The 20,225-nt window shown below is 43.5% G+C and overlaps 1 protein-coding gene across 6 annotated transcripts in view; it reads left to right on the top strand.

Annotated features, from left to right (window-relative positions):
• FARS2 (phenylalanyl-tRNA synthetase 2, mitochondrial) overlaps window positions 1-20,225 on the top strand; it is a 511,516-nt gene that overhangs the window by 455,415 nt on the left and 35,876 nt on the right. The window contains exon 9 of one of the 6 annotated variants that reach the window (XR_003910723.1): window positions 14,776-14,968. The exons of the other annotated variants lie outside the window; for them this stretch is intronic. The gene's annotated coding sequence lies outside the window, so the exon portion shown is untranslated. The remainder of the gene's footprint in view (window positions 1-14,775; window positions 14,969-20,225) is intronic. 6 annotated transcript variants of the gene reach the window in all.

Here is a 20,225-nt window from a genome sequence, read left to right as displayed (position 1 = left end):
CCTAGCTAAGGCTGGCCTCCAGTACATGACCACAAGATCTTTGAGGTCACGGCAGTGTGGCACGATGGTGACACTGCTGGGTTGGGATTTGTTTGTTTGTCTGTTTGTTTCCACATATTCTCTTTACCTTTCCCTGGGAAAGGACAGAATTGACAAGAAAGCAGCGAGTTACATACACCCTAGGTGAGGATACACTGTGTTCCCAGAGGTAGCAATGTTTTGGTCATAACACATCAACACATTTCTGTTTCAGTTACCAAGCCAGAAGAATTCAAAGAGATTATGCAAGTAAACTGGAAGAACACAACTCATTTTAGCGAACATTAAAAATGTGTAAATTCTGGATGTTTTAGCAATAAAATCAAGTTTCTTTTTGGCTCATTCTTTGGTAGGACATAATTGCTCACCTTACAACTGGAGTGGAGGTCTGGAAAAATCAACACTTTGGAAAATAAATTGAATCACCACATTGATTTTCCGTAGTACGTGACAGTCTCCCACATGCTTTAACGTATCAAATGCCCACACCTATTCAGCACTTCTGATCATCTTGCTGGACGTTGGTGGGCCCATGGGGATGAGCAGTTCTCAAGTGGAGGGAAAGCTGGATAACACAGCTCTAGGTCAGCTTTCACAGGAGCCCTTGCATGTTTGGTCCTGGCCAGTGCGGATGTGGGAGAGGCACTTTGACCCCATGGCCCCGGGGCCGGGGGGCGGGGGGCAATCTGGCCCAAGCATGGAGCACCTGCCCAGCCAAATGGCCGTCCAGAGCACAGAGCAGAAGGGCGTACATAGTGCAGCCTTGCTCTACCATGTTTTTCAAAGCCATGAAATTTAGCCCATATGTTTAAATCTCTCCTTGGCTGATTGCCTTGTGCGGTTGATATGTACAGTACAACAAAATAAAAATAAAAAATCTGTTTTGGAGCAGACTTGAATGGGAGGGAATGCTGGAGTTCTGTGTGGAGAGCATGTGTGAGCATATAAATCCCATTGAGTGTATGTGAGTGTGTGTGTGTGTATGCGTACGTGTGCATGTGCATACAAGCTGTGCTTTCAGAGTGCCATTTATAAAATATTTATCAGAGTTTTACTGCCTTAGGTTCATGTAGAGCCTTTGTTATTGAAAAGGAACCACAGCACTTTGCTAATTTAGGAGGCTAAGTGGGGGTATAAGAGTGAGAACCACAGATGACTACGTTTGAATCCAGAGGGAAAACTGGCAGTCCAGTTAATATTAGCAACAAAATGTGGCCATCCCTGGGTCGAGCCTGTCTTATTCTGGCATCACCAAAAGAAAGGGGTCTGGGAGGATCATCTGTGGGCTTATCCTTTGCTGTTCCAGCACTTGTGGCCATTGGGGGGTGGGGGGGCTCTGTCAGACCTCCTTCTGCTACGGAGCTGATTGCTGCAGCCATTGTTGGTCTCCTTATATCTCACTGCTCCTCCCAAATCGCCATCTGTAGCCTGAAACCAAAAACAAAGATCACTTACTCACAGAACACAGAAACTTTTGAAGGATAATACTTCATGAAGGAGAATTCTAACAATTGATAAACACAAAGCCAAGAAAACATCAGGAAGAGTCAGGAAGTTTTTATCTAGTATCCACTACTTGTCCATGATTACTGTGGTTTCTGAGGGAGATACTGAAGAAATGGATGCCCTTGAAGGAGCTGATGTAAGAAAACAAAAACAGTTGAGAATAATATTAGATAACTGTTTATTGAGCATTTCATATGTGCAAAACACTGTTCCACATGCTTCAAATATATCAGCCTCAGGACGTCTGGGTAACTCAACCAATTAGGTGTCTGGCTCAGGATTTCGACTCAGGTCATTGTCTCACAGTTCGTGAGATCAAGCCCCCTGTTGGGCTCTGTGATGATGGCATGGCACCTACTTGGGATTCTCTCCCAGTCTCTCTGCCCCCACTCCACTCTTGCTGACTCTCTCAAAAATAAATAAATAAAAATGTTAAAAATAAATAAAAATAAATGTTATTAACCTCATTTAGCCCATACACACCTAGGTTCATGCAGAGCCTTTGTTATTCCCTGTATGATCCCCATTTTCCATTAGGAAGCTGAGATTCAGACATTAAATATCTTGCCCAAGGTCATATAGCCAGTAACTTATGGATTTGACCCAGAGGGTCTACGATAGAGCCTACACATGTAAAAAATTTACAACACATGGTCTGTTATTGCCTGTATCCTTACCCACTTCCTCCCCAACATGGATTCTTTTTAAGTGTACAGTTGCATGGCTTTTAGTATATTCTGCAGAGTTGTGTGCATCTATCAATTTTAGAATATTTTTATCACCCCAAAAAGAAAGCCATCTTCCCTACCCTCCAGTATTGTAACCTCCAACCCCTGCCCTAAGCAACCACTGATCTGCTTCTTATTTTTATAGATTTGCCTATTCTGGGCATTTCATGTACATGGAATCATGTAGCGTGTGGCCCCTTGTGACTGTCTTCTTTCACTTAGCGTAAAGCTTTCAGGATTGATCCATGTTGTAGCATGCATCAGTACTTTGTTTCTTCTTATTGCAGAATGATGATGATGATGAAAGGGCTAATAAATGTGTAGCATCTTTTCATATACTTATTTCTCCCCTTATTCTTTTGGAGCTAATCCCGGTTCATCCATAAATGCTCGTGTATGTTCCTATAACAAAATAAGCAAAAAAGCACTTTTCAAAAACCTTAACCACAATATTTTTATCACTACCTTAAAAAATAATTATCAAATATATAGTCAGTGTTCAAATTTTTGTTTTCCCTGTTTGTTTCATACTTTCTTCTTTCAGTGGTTGGTTGAATTCAGAGCTAAACAAGGCCCATGCTTGCATTTGGTTGCTACGTCTCTTAGGCTGTTTTTCATCTATGGTTTCTCTCTCCCTCTTTTCTTGGTAATTTCTGTTGTTGAAGAACTTAAGTGGTTTGTCCTGTGTGGTTTCCCACATTCTAAAAGTTTGCCAGTTGCATCCCTATGGTGTCATTTAACAGGTTCTTCTAGCCTCAGTATTTTTTGTAGTAGTTGAATCTAGACACTTCATCAGATTTAAATTTGAGTGTTTTGTGGGGAGGCAAGACTGCTTCATGGGTGGTGATCTGTATTTCTGTATGTCTCTCTTTGTACTGTTAAGATTGAACCCTGGACTCAGGTGGTGTCAGCTTAGTGTATCTATTATAAACTTCCCCCATCAGCTTTTTTACCTAATGGTTTTGGCAACCATTGATGAGCGTGAATGGTTTAGATCCATTATTCATCAGCTTGCGTTCCTAATGACGCACATCAAATGCCTCCCAGAAGGCAGCAGTACTCTTTCTACTATACCCTGTTTTCCTTATATTGAAAAAGTATTGAAAGCAGGGAGTTATCAGTAATTAAGACAGCATTTTACTTTCACTATTAGCTGTGTAAAAATGTACGCAACTCTTCTGTGCTAGACTTCCTGAGGGCAAGAACTAGTGCTGGGTCCTCAGTGTCTACCTCCCCTAAGCCGGGTCCATGGTCAGAGCTTACTAAATAGATGTTGACTGAGGGAGTGAATATCCCATGCTTCTTGCTGTGTACCCTCTTCCGAAGATTTCCTGTGGTGGCCAAGGTTGGCCACATTTTTGCTATCAGGTGTTTAGTGGCTTCCTGGTTTTCAGGTGATGCCACTGTTGAACAGTGAATCAGGTGAAACAGGCTATAACTCTGGATATAATGGGGATATTTAAAATATCAAATTCAAGAATGACCATACACAATTCCAGCTGAATTTTTTTCTTTTTAATCAAAACCTCTTTTATCTAACTGAACCAAAAAATAATGTAGTCTTTTCCTCCCCCAATTTGTGACCCCCTTGTCTGATAACTGAGTAGGTATTGAGAGTTTGAGCCTATTCCTGCTAAGCCCATGAAATCTGTCAGCCCAAAGCAATGTGGCTCCTTATTTGGATTGGAAAATAAAATGTTTGTATTAAATTCTGGTTTATTAATTTCATGTTAGGTGTCTTGCAAAAACAGGGACATTTTATTGAAAAAAATTTTTAATGTTTATTTTTGAGAGAAAGAGCATGAGCAGGGGAGAAGCAGAGAGAGAAGGAGATACAGAATCCAAAGTAGGATTCAGGCTCTGAGCTGTTAGCACAGAACCCGACATGGGGCTCGAACTTACGAACCATGGGATCATGATCTGAGCCAAAGTTGTTTGCTTAACCAACTGAGCCATCCAGGTGCCCTGGGAAATTTCATTTAGAGGTTCTCCTAAACCAGTGTATGTCTCCAGTCTTCCTATAGAAGATTTCAGGAGTTTTTCCAACCACACTGGGAATTTTACTGCTTGCAGACTATGCAGAGCACATTGTTTACAACATAGTCAGGATCTGAGATTTATCTCCTGCCTTCCTGCACCCCTTTTACCTGCTGATCCAGTTATACTTGTCTGAAGAAGAACACTTAGATGCTAACATGAGATTTTGAAAGCAGACCATTGTTTGGAAAATCTGGGCATGGCAGTTGTGACGGTACAATCAGTGCCCTTGTGTGTGGACATTTTCTTAGGCTTCAACACAGAGAAGAACTTTATGTGGACTTTGGTAGAAGATCTGGGTTCTGTGGCCAGCCAGGTACTGTGGCTGTCACTGTTAGGACACTGTAAGGGGAGAGAGTGTACACCTTTACGAGATAATTCCAAGGTCAGGTTCTGCAACATCATTTGACTTCTCTAAAAAGCTGTAGCACAGTGTCTTTACTTTTACATGAGACAGCTTCCAAATGTGACACTAAAAGGTGTAATGCAAGCCGTCAGTGAACTTTCTCTGTCATTCCACAGAACTTGCCATAGCCGCAGTGTCATCTGTCTCCCAGAAGCTTGAGAGTCACTTTCAAAATAAGCCATATGCTTTCCTATTAAAAAGTGATGTTTAGGGACACCTGGGTGGCTCAGTTGGTTGAGCATCTGACTCTTGATTCTGGCTCAGGTCATGAGCCTAGAGTCGTGGAAATGAGACTCACATCAGGCTCTGTGCTGAGCATGGAGCCTGCTTGGGATTTTCTCTCTCTCCTTCTGTCCCTCTCTCCCACTCCCCATCTCCCTCTTTCTAAAATTAAAAAAGGAAGTGATGTTTAAATGGTAGTTAGGCTCCTCTTTAGCATGCAGTGTAGTGGGATCACCTGTGTGCTCAATGTGCAACAGTAAAAAAAGAAGGGAAAAAAGTATTGCAGCAATACCAGTAGTTAAAATTAAAGCAATCATAGTAAACACATTTAGAACCAGTTTTAAATTTTGTGTCTGACGTAGGCACTTGAGAAAAGGGAAAGGATGAAAAAATAGTTGGAGACACATATGGTGATTCTGAGAGACTGATGAGTTCTGCAGGGACTTACATGGGTCTTCATATCGCTGCTCTTATTCTAACACTTGGAGCCACTGGGAAAGCTTTATGGAACATTTTGAAAGATCAGGAAAGACAGATACAAAGTAAACAGAATATGTCTTTAGTATGTTCATTCAACAAAATTTATCAAGTACCCAGCATACACTAGCTACTAGAGCAGAGATTCACAAACTTTTTAGTCTCAAGGTCCCCTTTACGCTCCTAAAAAAATGAGGACCCGGAGAGCTATTGTTTATGGGGGGGGGGGGGGGGGGGAGTGTATCTATTGATGTTGACCATATTGAAATTTTTAAGTGTGATATTTAAAAATACTTTATTAATTCATATAGAGATAATAAACCATTGCATGTTGACATAAATATCATATTTTTATGAAAACAAAATTGTTATGAAAAGAGTGGCATTGATTTACATCTTTTTCAGATCTCTAATGTCTGTCTGTCTTAATAGAAAACAGCTGGTGTCTTATAGTAGTTGCTTCTACATTCAATGTGGTGTTCTGAGTTGTTTTAGTTGAAGTATATGAAGAAAATCCAACCTTGCCATATGTTGCCAGAAAAGGGAGAGTGTCTTAATAGCCTTTTGAGAAAATTCTGGATATTCTTTTTTGGTATTACACCAAAATTCAGCAAGTAGTAGTTTCTCAAATGTTAGCTGCACTTCAACTTGTTATTAGTTACGTGAAAATCTATTAGTCTGTCTTACAGTTTGAATGGATTTTTTACAGAAGCATGTTTTTGTGACATCTTGCATTAGTCAGTTGGAAAATATTGGTTCACTGAGTTATGCAGCTCTTTAACATGTTGACACATTTCATTATCTAAGATTGAAAAATCACATGTATTATTATCACCACCGTCTAATCAGAAATGTCTTAAATATCAGGAAGCGTTGGCTGATACAAGTTTTCCAAAATTCAGATTTTTACTTGAAGGCTTGATTTTTATCCTTGACGAAAATTACTATCAGCTCACATCATTCATTTTTGAGAAAATTTCTGCCATAATCTGTCATTAGTTGATGGTGTTCCATGAAGAAAGTTGCTAGTTGGGCTCACAACTCAAGTGATCACAGAAGTGCTTCTCACCGCTGTGCCCCAGTGTGTAACAGACAGGCATTGCATTTAGTCACACAGGTTATCAAAAAGACATGTCCTCAAAGGTCAAGATGTAATAAAGGCTATCATTTTTACTGCTTTCAAGGAGATTCTTAAGTGAAATGGATTGTTGGTTGTCCCTGCAATGAGATGGTAAAATATTCAATGGCCACTAGTCACATGTGAGTGCCACTGCCATGATTGGCATTGAGGGCTCGTGAATTCTGTCTACCTTTGCTTTTTCACCAACATTACAAGTATCAACACAGTGAAAAGTACAAACAAGACTTTATTCTTGGAATTGTTTCGACCTTATAAAGGGTCTTGGGGACCTCCAGAGGTCTACAGTAGATATTCAGCTTGACCTATACAAAACTTTCTTCTTATAGAAGGGCAAAAGAGAGAATTTTGTTTAAAACACACAGGATCATATAACCAAGCTAAACCAGGGCTGTGCATCAGAGGGGCTATGTGAGGTTGGGTGGTCATGATAGCCTCCTCAGAGAAGGTAACATTTGAAGTGAAACTTGAGAACAGGTAGAACAGGACATCGAGCTTAGGCTCAGAAGCAAGAATGGTTGAAGAACAGAAAGAGGACTATGTTGCTAAGTGTAGTGAGTAAGGGGACATAGTGTGAGGGAAGGTCAGCAAGAAAGTCAAGGTCCACACTTAGAATCCAAGGTAAGGAGCTGGCTTTTATTCCAAGTTTGATGAAGACGTGGAGGGGACGGAGCCAAAGTGAAAGGTGACAGCCACCTCATACTGTCCCCAGGAAGTGTGTCTTCACCCACCTTCTTACCTGCTTTCTTCTGCAGATGACTATTGCTGGCCTTGACATTCTAATTGCTGGCTATAAAGGTGTGGATGTGGCACACCTGGGTGGCTCAGTTGGCTAAGCATCTAAGCCTTGATTTCAGTTCAGGTGATCTCGTAGTTTGTGAGATTGAGCCCCATATCAGGCTCTGCCCCTTCCCCATTCATGCTTGCTCTCTCTCTCTCTCTCTCTCTCTCTCTCTCTCTCTCTCTCTCTCTTCCCCAAAATAAACTTTAAAAAAATAAAGTTGTGAATGTAAGTGGAAAAATGCTTACATATAACATGATACTCTCTCTACAATAAAAATAAATTCTAAAAATATTATAGTTGTGATAAGGCTATATAAAAAGGAAACCCAGGGGACAATAAACAGAAATTTACAGTTGAGATGACCTCAGATAAGGGAGTCGGGGGACCAGTTCAGGGAAGACCACAGAGAGAGACATAGGTCCTTGTCAAAGTTCCAGTCCTAATGTTGAGTGATGGTTTTGTGGGTGTTTATTATCATCTGATTAAGAACAGACTTATGAGTGAAAGCAGGCAGGCCATGAATGGGCCAGTCATAGAAGTCCATCAGGAGCCACAGATAAGGACTAGCCCAAGTGTGTGCACATGAAGTTTAATATAAAAAGAAAGTAAGAGTCGAGAAGAAACAAATCCAACAAAGAAACAAATCTAACAAGCTTTTTCATTTCTTCGCAAACCAAAAGGCAACTTCGTGGCCTGTTCTGACCATAGCTGTGTAAATATCAACTGTAGCATCGGTGAAGAACATGGGTCTTGGGTAAACGTGCTTGGATTCAAATCTTTGCCTTATGTACTACCAACTGTGCAACCTGGGCACAGGACTGATCCTTCCAGCCTCAGTGTTTTCATCTATAAGTTGGGTTAATAGCAGAATCCCTGGCCTCGGGTTGTTGGGAAGATGTACTAGGATCATGCCCGTAAAGTGCTTGTTTCAAAATTTCTCAATCATGTGTGAGGGGCAGGTGAAAATTCTTGTTCCCACAAATACTCTCTGCTTCTTTCCATTTTTTCTTTCTGTAACCAGGGGAAACCAAGAATGAAGCAGGTTTGTTTTTTGTTTTGTTTGTGAGAAAAAGGTTGTTGAATCTATTCTTAAGAATGTTTGAATTAAATTCTCTTGCCTGAGGATGATATTTTTATCTTATATGATTGTTCTTTGAACAAGCAGTAAAAAACAAAATGAAACTGGAAAGCTCAATGCTCTCTTCCTGAAAAGAGGCTTGAGGGCTTTAGGCCAAAATGTGGCTTGCAGTGAATTTTAGAAGCAGCCGCAGCAGGCGGTCTCAGTTGTGAGGGGCCCTGCTGGTGACAGGCACACCCCCCCAGGGCAGTGAAAACACCCAGCAGAGGCCTCACTGGGCTGCGCACTGGGCTACTGACCTGCAGCAGGAAGAGAACGCACTAAGTCAGAAAGGTAGGGCTGCCCCACGGGTTCCACAGGAGACCAAGCCCGGCGAGTGTTGTAAACCTCAGTACACTTTTCCCTGAATTGCCTGATTTCAGTTCTGTCTTATAGGGTTTTGGAATCCGCCAGACCTCAGACCCTTGAGCTGACCCTTCCTCCCACTCTCACCCAACAGCATCCACTGATTTGTTTTCTGACCCTATCTACGCCAGAATGTCATTGCGAGGGAATCATGCAGTATGGAACCTCTTGAATCTGGCTTCTTTCATTTAGCATGATGCCCTTGAGGTATATCCATGTTGTTGTATATGAGTAGTTTTTCCCTTTATTTTGCTGAGTAGTATTCCATTGAATTAATGAACCACAATTTGTTTATTCCTTTTCCAGGTGAAAGACATTCAGATTGTTTCCAGTTTGGGGCAAGTGTAAATAAAGCTGCTCTAAAATTTCACATGCAGGTGTTTGTGTGAACATAAGTTTTCATTTCACTTTGGCAAATACCCAAGAGTGGGATTTCTGGGTCATCTGGTAAATGTGTGTTTTACGTTGTAAGAAACTTCCCTGCTGTTTTCTAAAGTGGCTATGCTGTTTCACGTTCCCGCCAGCAATGTATGACAGTCCTGGTTGCTTAGAATCCCCACCAGTACTCAGTACTGTCACATCGTTTGTTTTTTAGTCTAATAGATGTAGTGATAAATTATCATTTTGAACTTGCATTTTGCTAATATCAAGTGATGCTGAGTATCTTTCACATGCTCATTTGCCATTTGTATATCTCTGATGAATTGTCTCTTTATAACTTATGTTCATTTTTTTAATTGAGTTGTTTGTTTTCTTCTTATTAAGGTCAAGCTTATCAATATTTTCTTTTACGGATCATATGTTTGGCATTGTATCTAATATCTAAGAAATCTTTACCTAATCCAGGATGACAAAGATTTTCTTCTAGATGGTTTGTGGTTTTAGGTTTACACTTAATTTAATTTTTGCAGAATGCGCAAGATGTGAATTGACGTTCCTTTTTACTTTGTTTACTTAAGGGTATCTAATAGTTTCAGCACCATGCTGATATACGATAGTTTCAGCACTCTCTTTTCTCCACTGAATTGCATTTTCCTGTTTAAGAAATCAATCGACTACGTATGTATAGGTCTATTTGGGTTTTCTATTCTGTTCAATTTTGTCTGTGCTTTATTTAATACAACACTGGCTTGATTACGATTGCTTTATAGGTTATCTTGAAATCAAGCAGTGCAGCCCTCCAATTTTGTTTTTTTACAAAACTGATTAGGCTATTCCTTTGCTTTTCCATATAAAATTTAATATCAGCTTGTTGATTTATACAAAAACTTGTGCTTAGACTCAGATTGGAATTGTGTTGAATGTATATAGTAGTCTAGGAGGATTAACATCAAAATATTTTAACTTTCAATCCATGATCGTGGTATATCTCATCATTTATTTAGATCTTTGATTTATTTTACCAGTGTTTGTGTTTTTCATCACACATATCTAGTACTTATTTTCTCAAATTTGTGCTTACATATTTCATGTTTTTTTCATGCTATTGCAAATGGCATTGTTTTTATTAGTTTGGTTTTCAATGGTTGATTACTAGTTCATAGAAATATAGATGTTTAAAATATTGATTTTGTGTTTTGTGACCTTACTAAGTTCTAGTGGTTTTTAATAGATTCTTTTGAGTTAGCGTTGTAGCCAAGTTGTGACATCTGTGAGAGAATTTTATCTCTTCCTTTCCTTCCTTCCATGCCTTTTACTTCCTTTTCTTGCCTTATTTCACTGGCTAGGATCTCTAATATATTTATTACTGTGTAGTATTAGTTTATTCTTCATGAGTTTATCGTATTGGTCCTCTTAGAAAAAGCTTTTCATTCATTCATTCATCAAACATTTGTTGACTATCAAGTGGCAGGTTTTCTACAAGGAAATATGTGTGTAGGACATAAAGAAAAGTAGCTTACCCCAAAAAGCTTGGGTTCATGTAGGCAATGTAAGATATTTTCCCAAATGAGAATAACGCTAGGTAAAATGTATGGGTCATGTCATAGTCCCTTGGAGTCAGGTTCTAAGTGGGTGGGGTTGAGAGAGAAGCCAGCAGTTTTCCTAACCCTGTCCAGAGGTGTGCTCGGCTCCATTCTTAGAGTAGAGATCACCCCTGATTGATTCCCAGTGTTACAGGCTGGGTTACATGCTAGCCCAGGAGATGGTGTAGGTTTAATAATAAATAAGGCCTGACCAGCCCTAAGGGAGGTAGAACTTTGCATTTGTGTGTTATGATTCTGGTTGGAAGGGCAATTTCTAACGAACTGTACCTAAGAGAAAAAGTGCTCAGTCAACATACTTTTCTTCCTTCAAAAACTCAGAAACCCTAGAAGGAAGCAGAAGCAGGAAGAATGCCCTCCCAAACCTACTTCTTCCAGACTTTGAAGGTCAATCAGAAATAAAGAATGGACGTCAATTCGAAGGGAAGGGAAAATGTGAGGTGGGGGCAGTGGGGTGGGATGCAGGGACTAATGGGGGGAGAGAGCATCATGTATAGCTGTGTGTTGTGCTTCGTAAGCCCTCGTCTCCTTCCCTGCGTGAACTTCAGTGTCCGGGGTGGAAGGAGGTGTCACAGCACATGGTTTCTGGAGCTCAGAGAAGGAAGAGCTGAGCACTGTGGGAAGAGAAAGCTCCTAGAGCAGAAAAACAGGTAAGATTTGGATATGTGGAAACAGGACATTCTAGGCCACCACAGGGAAGACAGACTAAGGATTATAGCCAAGAACAATCATTCTGTGGACCCCACACTCATGCTTTGAACCTCCTGTGTGGAATGGAGAAGTGTGAAGGGGATTTATGGGAAGAAAGCTAGAAAGGGACTTTGGAGGCCGGCTGTGTGGGGTCTTGAGTGTCAGCCGAATGGGTTGGAACTGAATTTGATAATCACTGGGTGATGAGAAAATAATTTTGAGCAGGGAAGGAATTGAGATCTGAGTTTTGAGGCAGCTGTTTTGAAATGGTTCCAAGCATGGCTTCTCCAGCCTGGCTGCCTGGGTTCAGATCCTGACCACTAGCTGTGGGAAGAGCTACCGATTCCTCTTGGTGCCTCAGTTTCCACACCTGTAAAACGGGAAAAATAGTAGGTATTTGTAAAGATTGAATGAGCTGACACACGTGAAGCTCTTGGAATAGCATGTGGCACGCAACAAAGTGCTGTGAAAGTGTCATCTTGTATTATGCTTATCAGCATTGTCATTGTTGCTATTTTAGGAAGCTTAATTGGAAGGAAAGTGGGTAAATCTGAGCGGTTACGTGACTACACAGTGGAGAGCACAGCAGCCTTGGGAGGCTTGGCTTTAAAAGACTGGCTGTGCTCCCTTCCTGCCCCACCCCCAGGCACCAGCTCCGGGTCCTCCCCTCTTCCTGCACCCCTGCGGTTGAAACACAAATAGAAACCTTGCCCTTTTTTTTCTCTTTCAAATCTTTGGGGTTTCGATCCTCATGGGTCAACCACATCTGGAACCCCTTCCTCATAGTGGTTAATGGACATGTGCACATTCAGGAATCTTCCCACATGTAGATTTGGGGAGTGAATTTCAAGCGCCTCACTCTCGAGCCAGCAGGCCCCTGTGCGGGGGATGCACATTTGATGTCTGGAACACACCATCAAGATGATAATTATGAAGACTGCAGCAAATAGGAAAATATTTAGACAATAACGTTACATGAAACAAAACCCAAAATTGTGTGTGCATACCGTAACTGTGAAAACAGGGATACATATTGGCAAGGACTGTAAAGAAATGCAGACACATGACAACATTTGTGTTAAGATGAGAAGGGACATGAGCACATTAATTGCTTTTTCTTTAGTGTTTCTGTGATTATTTTAACTATATGCAAAAAGCAGTAAAAAGGAAGGAGTGAGCATGAAACCCCTGAGCCTAAGAGACCCCTACTGCCCAGCAGGCATTGTTCTAGAAGAGAGTGGAGACTGTGGAAGGGTGGAGGGCATCAGTAGTTAACGAGACTACGGTCCCCAGAGCCGGGGTCCCCTCTCCCAACCTCTTGCCCGAGAATTCACCTGTCTTCTCTACTTTTGGAAATTCCTAGCCAGTGGCTCCCGCACTGGGTCCCAGCAGCAGAGGGCCCTGGTTCTGCACCAACGACACTCTCCAGGGACCAGGGCCCTTTCAGAGTGACATGGAATGAACATGTAGCATCCTGAGGCCATGACAGTAATCATCACAGCTAAACAAACCTGATTCAGATTCCAGCTTTGTCACCATCATGTGCAAATGGTCTGACTTTGGCCTCTTTGAGCCTCATTTTTACCATCTGTGAAATGGGATTAAAAATATCTTTTGCAGTGGGCTGTTACTAGTAGGAAAAGCATGAATGCAGTGCTTGGCATCCAGGGCATTACTCAGGAAATAGTAGTGTCCGCTGTAGCTGCTGTGGGGTGGGGGGTTGAGGTTGTTATTAATCATTACTAGTTGACTGGAGAGAACCATCATTCAATGGCTAGCTCAAATACCATTGCCTTCATGAGGTCAGACCCTGTTTCTCTGCCAAGAACCTTCTCTCTCCCCACTGGTCTCCTGGAACATTCTGTTTGTACCTATTTCATGGCATCTGCTACTTCTCTGTGGTAACAGTGTCATTTGTATTCATTATCACTTTTCAGAGGTCACGGCATGGTGCTGAGTGGCCAGAATGGAGGAAAGGCCAGGTCAGGGACTTTCTGTTTAAGATCAGAAATGCTACCCTGGTGGGCTTCAGACACCTGAAGCAAGTGCATTCAGGGTACCATCCAGTGTCTCAGGGTGCATTTGAGTCTAGGACAGGCAGCGAAAGGGAGTCATCTGAAACAGAGAGGACTTTTCCATGTCTCTCAGTCCTTCTTCTGTGGCCCTTAACTCCTCTTAACGTGGAGGCGACCCCATATCTGGGTGGTCAGAACTTGGCTCTGAACTCACAACACTGCTCAGCCCTTCCCTGCAGCTGTGACATGGCTGTGCTTTTTACCTGTTCTCATCTTATATATCCCGGTGAGACCGTGCTCTTGGAACATTATTATAGGCATGCGGTAAATGTTTAAAGATGCCTGAGTTAATTAATCAAGTCAGACCAAGTGGGGGTGAAGGATTCACAGATTGAGGTACCACAAGGATCTCATTTTCAGGCACGTTTTCCTCCAGCGCACTGGGACAGCCTGGAAAAGTTCCTCGAGCCTCTGTCATATCTGTGCACTGCCCTGTGTCCTCAGCACTTGGAGATGTAATGCCAGGGGTGCCCACAGAGAATGATTTCTAAATGAGCTTCCTGCCTGAAGGCAAAGGTCGATTGGCTGTGGAGTTAGAAGGGCCACCAGGTGAATGATGCTGTTAGTGGGGCGGTGATGTGGATGAAAGGTCGTTGGAGCTTGGCCTACTGTGGGCGCTTAATGGATGCTAAATAATTGAAAGAATAAAGATGGGTGAGTGTTGCATTGATGAACCCATGATGAACGAAGGGGGTCTTAGAACATTTGCAAATTGGTCATTAATGTTTCATCGACAGTGTCTGAATCCTTTGTTAATTTTGAATGGTAGCCAGAGTTTACAATACAGGGATGCAGTTCCATGAGAAACTTAAACAGAGGAATTATGCCTAGCTTACAATCGTTTGGGTTTATTTCAAAGTCGTCTAATAGCTAGCAATGGCGTAGTGTCCCTTACTAATGTGCTTAGAAGGGACTCGGGTGCTTTCACATTGTGACATTTGGAGGCGAATTATGGATTTTAGAGCATTACAGCTTTATTGGGTGCTTTTTCTTTCTTTCTTTCTTTTTTTTTTTTTTTTTTTTTTGGTGCTTTGCCTGTTTTTGAAGCGAGGTTTGCTAAAGCTGAAATGACTGTTTATTCATGATGAGGAGGGGACAAGGAAGTATAGGGAATAATAATTCTATTCATCTAGAAAGAATGCCTTCTTCAAAATGATTTTTGCTGTTGGCAAAACTGAGAACATACTCACATGATTCTCTCCTTGCAGTAAGTGACAGGAAAAACACATCGTGCGCTGTGGAGAGCTATAACTGGCAGTGAATTGGTCTAAATCATAAAGAAAGTCTCCGTTTGCACAGCTCACTGTACTTCAGGAGAACCCGGCTGGAGGAAGGAAATACGAGAACTCTCAGGCCCAGTCATGAGCCCCCTGTGGTTGGGCTTTTCCAAGAAATAACCAGGTACTTTCCTGATGTGAGCTGTATTTTTTAGTAAAATTCTCTGCTCTCTGCTGCCCTGTCCTCTGTCAGGGGACCCTGGGTAGAAGCTGTCCTCCCTGAAGCCACGTGAAACCCTGCCTGAGCTCAGCAGTCCTCTCCCCTGGGCTTTTGAAGGCCCCTCTTGTCCCCAGCACTGGGCAACATGCTGTTGACCGGGGCCCAGGCTGCAGCCTGTCCCCGGGAATTGGGTGGTAGGTTCCGAGGGCTCTCAGCACTGCAGTGCTCACTCATCCTGCGGATGGCTATTATTTCCATTTTTCACAACTTAACCGAAAGGGGCACTTAAGCGAAGCAAGCGTTTGATCCCAGGGAGAATCAATCTTGCTGCTGCAGGAAGGAGCCAAGGCCCCCTGCAGGCACTATTTGGAGTTGGTTTTGAGTGTATGTTGACTCAACTTCCTCTCAAGGTAACTGGAATGAGTAGCTTGTGCTAATGAGTGAGGTGGACGCAGAGGCCCATCATCCGCTGGCAGGGCCCATTGGGGCCTGTTGAGGGGACTGGGCTGTCCCAAGGTAGAGCCAACGGCCGGGCGCCCCGAGCCTGGGTTGAGCCGAAGCTCCAGCCAGGCCATGGGAGTCTCAGAGCCTGCCCCTGCAGCCGGACCTGGGCTGCACAGGGAGCATGGCACTGGGGAGACCAAGGCAGGAATATCAAAGATGGGGACAAGAGAGCAGGGGTAGGCACACAGTCTTAGAGCAGAGAGGGTTGTTCAGAAAACACATCCACCTGCGTGTGTTTTTGAAAATTGAGGTATGCGCTCATTTTATTTTTCTCTTGGAAACTTTTAGGATACACGGCAGGGCTCTGCACGCCTCTGTACTGAGCTCCGTTTCCATCCTCCGCTCCGCTCTTTCTCTTTCCCCTCGAGCGCTGGGCATGTCAGGCATTCACAAGGGCCTGTCCCCTTGCTCTTTTAAGCACAGGCTGTCCCCATTTTGGTTTTGTTTTCTAGTTTGCTTGTTTTCAAAGCACAGATTTTCAAGTATAAAATTACTCATCTATTCCTTCACTTACCCTCGGAAAACTTGCCTGTTTCCCAAGGGATTGGCCCGAATCACTCTTAAGCAGGGTTTGTCAAGCTTGGCACTGCTGACATTTCAGATCAAATCATTCTTTGCTGCGGGGGCTGTCCTGTGCTTCGTAGGATGTTTACAGCCTCCCTGGCCTCTATCCACCATATGCCGTGAGCAACATGCCCCCCCCACACACACCAGTTGCAACAACAGAAAATGTCCCCAAATCTCGCCAAATGTCCTCCGAGGAGCAAAATTTCCCCTGGTTAAGAACCACTGCTCTACAGGAATTACGCCAAGGCCGCCCTCCCATTTTAAACATATGCCAGTCCACTTGGTGGGAAGGGTTGTTCTTAGTACAAACTAGGTTTATTATTTCTTCATCTTTTCACCTCTTTACCCATTGAACCATCCATCTGTCCATCCAGCTCAGCAGCCAACAATCCATCCGTGGAACAATAGTGCCTTTGGAGCTAGACATTCTTGAATTTAAATTTTGGCTCTACTACTTACAGACCTTAGATTGAACTTCCCTGAGCCTGACTCTCTCCATCTGTATGAATGGAGAAAGCAGTGCCTGACTTGTGAGACACAGAGCAGGACCGGATTTAGACTGGGCTTTGTGGAGAAAATGATGGTTTGGAGTCAGGATAAAACAGATGGCAGAGATTGAGAGGAAGGCAAAGGCCAACAGCTAGTGAGGAGAGACTAGATCGGAACATGTTTAGTGAGCACTGAGAAGAGGAGGTGCGCATCTGAGATTGTATGATTGATACGATTTGGAAGCTGGAGGCCAAGATGATCCCAAGGCTTTGAGGGAATCCGGGTGCCTTGGAGAATGATGGGCTGTGATTGGAGTGATGGCACCCAGGGAGATGCACAGGTGTGGATAGAGGCGGTGACTCAGTTTGGACCAGCTTGAGTCTGAGCCCCATGGACATGCAGTTAGCGGGAGGTGCTGAGCAGGTGTTGGGGAGCGTGGGCTTTCAGGAGAGGTCAGCATCCATGTTCTCTAGATAGAGGTAGTCACTTGAACCACGTCCTTGGACAAAGTAAAAGCATAACCAGAGAAGAGAAAAGGGTCAAGGGTAGGTCCTTTGGGAGCACCCACATCAAGGTAAGGCAGGCCATATATGGGAGCAGGTGAGGAGGTTGTAAGAGAGCACAAAACTAGAGCCCAAGAAGGAACAGTCAGAAGCTTACTAAGGTTTCCAGGAGCACAGGGTCATGGGAGGCTGAGAGAAGTTTCTGAGCCGAAGATGGGGTTGACTTTGACATGCTCAAAAAGGTCTAGAGGAGTGAAGATGGAGTTACAGGGCTCTCTGATGGCTACTGAACATCACCAGAGACTTTCAAATACTTAGTTATAGGAGAATGGCGTTAATGGAGCCGCCGTACTTAGGGATTAAGGGTAGAGGCAAGAAGTATAATATTACATTTCAAGAAGGTATTCAGTGAAGACAAGCACTATAGGAGAGTTTCCTTAAAAAACTTTTTTTTTTTAGAGAAATATGAGCCTTTTTGAGGGAGAAAGAGAGACTGAAGATAGATGAGACGATGAATGAGGAAACAGCAGATCAAAGGCACTAAATGTTTGGGTGAAGATGCTTGGAAAGAAGACTACAGAAGCTTCTGTTTTTGAGACCAGAGGGAAGGGAGACTGGAAAAGAGAGACATATATGGGTCGGTCTTGAGAAGATGACTTCAGCCAACCCCAGGCCTAGATCAGTTTATAAAGAATGAGGATTTACAGGGTCAAAGGGATCTTTGTCCAACTAGAACTGTTTTCCTTGAATTTATTTTCCCAAGATACGTCATAGGGCAGTAATTCATCATCATCAGTTAAAATGCCCGAGTGCAAGGCTGGGAGAGAGAAATTACGACTCCTTCTAAGAGCTTTTGTACAACTGACCAAACTGTTCTTCACGAAGGACAGATCATACAATGAGCTGGTGTCTTTCAGAGGTCATGAGCTAAGGCTTCACTGAGTCACTCTTATTAAATGGTTCTTCTGTTAGTAGTAAATTTGCTTCCCCAGATCATTGTTATTAGTGACTTTATTATGTGCTTATTATAGTCTAAGAGCTTCATGTGGGTTAATTCAATTAGTCACTCAGCTCTAGAAGGTACTTTAAAGGTGAGGAAACTAAAGCACAGCGAGGTTAAGTAACTTGCTCCATGTCACACAGCAACTAACGGGTAGAGCTGGAATACAGACTCAAGCAGTTGCTCAGCAAGCACTGACTCAGGCTATGTGCCCACTGTGTGGGGAGAATACTGAGACCTGGACCTGAGTGTGACCACCCTCCCCCCAGGTAGACCAATAAAATTCTGATCTGAGAAGGTGACAGACCTTGGGCATTTAAAAGAATTGGGGCATTGTGGTTTTTAAAAAGGCATGAAGAAGCTGGGAAATGAGACAGACCCCAGGAACCACCACTCAGAGGAAAATCCCTCTCCTCCACTTTTCCTTTCCTCCTTTTCCTCCGGCCCTCCTCCTTTCCCTTCTTTCTCTTATGGGTCCCCCCTCTCTCCATATAGCCCACAACACTCTCCCCTTTCTCTGCTGGGAGTAGGCCCCCAGATCCTCAATACCCCGTGTCCCAAATCCTGCCCAGTGCTCTCCCTGGTGCACTCACACCACCAGCCCCTGCCCCTGGACTAGGAGCCATGGGTCCTATGTGACTGAGCATTTTCCACAGGTAGGAGTGTGGTTTCTAGCGAGCAGTTTCACTTGGTCCTGCCCTTTGATGTCCTTCACATTCTTCTGTGGGTAGTGCCTTGTCCAAGGGGCAGAAGCGGGGCCGTATTGTCTACTGGAGCTCAAAGTCCCTTTGCAGCGAAATTCCATTCAAAGCCGATGGGACCATTGGGGCACACTGTCTGATCTCTGTCTTCTCAAACATCCTTTCCCATTAAAAATTGAAGATCATAAAAATAGGACCCCTTGGTCCCTCAACATTTGTTAGCCACAGCTGGGAACCTTTATCTTCTCAATGGCCTACAGGCATTTTTCACATCATGTGTCATCGGGACCGGACCATGGCCCTGCCGTATCAGACCCTCATGTCACCCATGTGAGGAGAACCTGCCTCCACACAGTCTCTGCCTCCTCTGCTGCTGTCCTCCTCGGGGGTCCTGCTGACCCCATGGCTGGAATAGGCTTGCAGAGCTGCCCGCAAGTTTCCAAGGGTGTCTCCCTGGCCCTGGCCCCCGCCTGCACTCTGCCCCTCTGGAACTGTGTGTTCGGCTTTGTGTTGCTTCCTAACGTGCATCCTTCCCTGTTGGATTTAAGAAGCCACGTAAATAACAGCCAACACTGTTGAGCACCTGTCCTGTAGCAGCCACTGTGCTGGTGTTGGAGACACAACACTGAATGAGCAGTCCTTAGAAATGACAGACGTGTCAACAAATGGTTCTGGTGACACCAGACACAAATATAATGAGGGGTGTCTTTGGGGTATTGTAGTGATGAAGCATGCAAGTCCCCCCAGGGGTCAGAGACCACCTGGCGTTCAGCCCCCTGGGGTGCCATGAGGCTGAGAAGTTAATGCTTGAAACTGCATGCAGGTGTCCCTGGCCCATAGCAGGTACTCCACACACGTTAGCGGCCATTATTCTTACCTATTCCTTCCCAGCCCATTTCCCCAAGTTCAATATCAGGCCACTCTTAGGGTACTCAGAAGTGGTTTTTAATTACAATGAAACAAATGAAGAAGTGAGTTGGACCCATCGCTGGAGAGAAGCCGGATGTTATTGGTGGTGCAGTTGGGAGGGAGAATCGGGGAAGAAGAGACTGGATCCCATGGGCACATCACACTTTCCTCCCAGATCAGCATCACTTCTCAGTCCTGGTCACTAGTGAGTCTCATCATTGCCTCTATCCTTTTTTTCCTCCAGAAATAGGACCTTTTCATGCACAGAACTTTCAAAACAAAAGTCAGGAATGCTTCAAAGCTTAGTCCTCTGTTCACTCTTTCAATTCAGATCACTTTTGCAATCATTTGTCAACTTCTTCTTACGAGCCACATACCATGTCAGCCCTCAAACAGAGAGGGAGGCAAACCATAAGAGACTCTTAAATACAGAGAACAAACTGAGGGTTGATGGGGGGGAGTAGAAGAGGGGGAAATGTGTGATGGGTATCGAGAAGGCCACTTGTTGGGATGTTTTATGTAAGCGATGAATCTTGGGAATCTACTCC

This window comes from Suricata suricatta, chromosome 7 (genome assembly GCF_006229205.1).
Source record: "Suricata suricatta isolate VVHF042 chromosome 7, meerkat_22Aug2017_6uvM2_HiC, whole genome shotgun sequence".
In the NCBI taxonomy this organism is placed as follows: domain Eukaryota; kingdom Metazoa; phylum Chordata; class Mammalia; order Carnivora; family Herpestidae; genus Suricata; species Suricata suricatta.
This window is presented reverse-complemented; position numbering and strand designations above follow the sequence as displayed.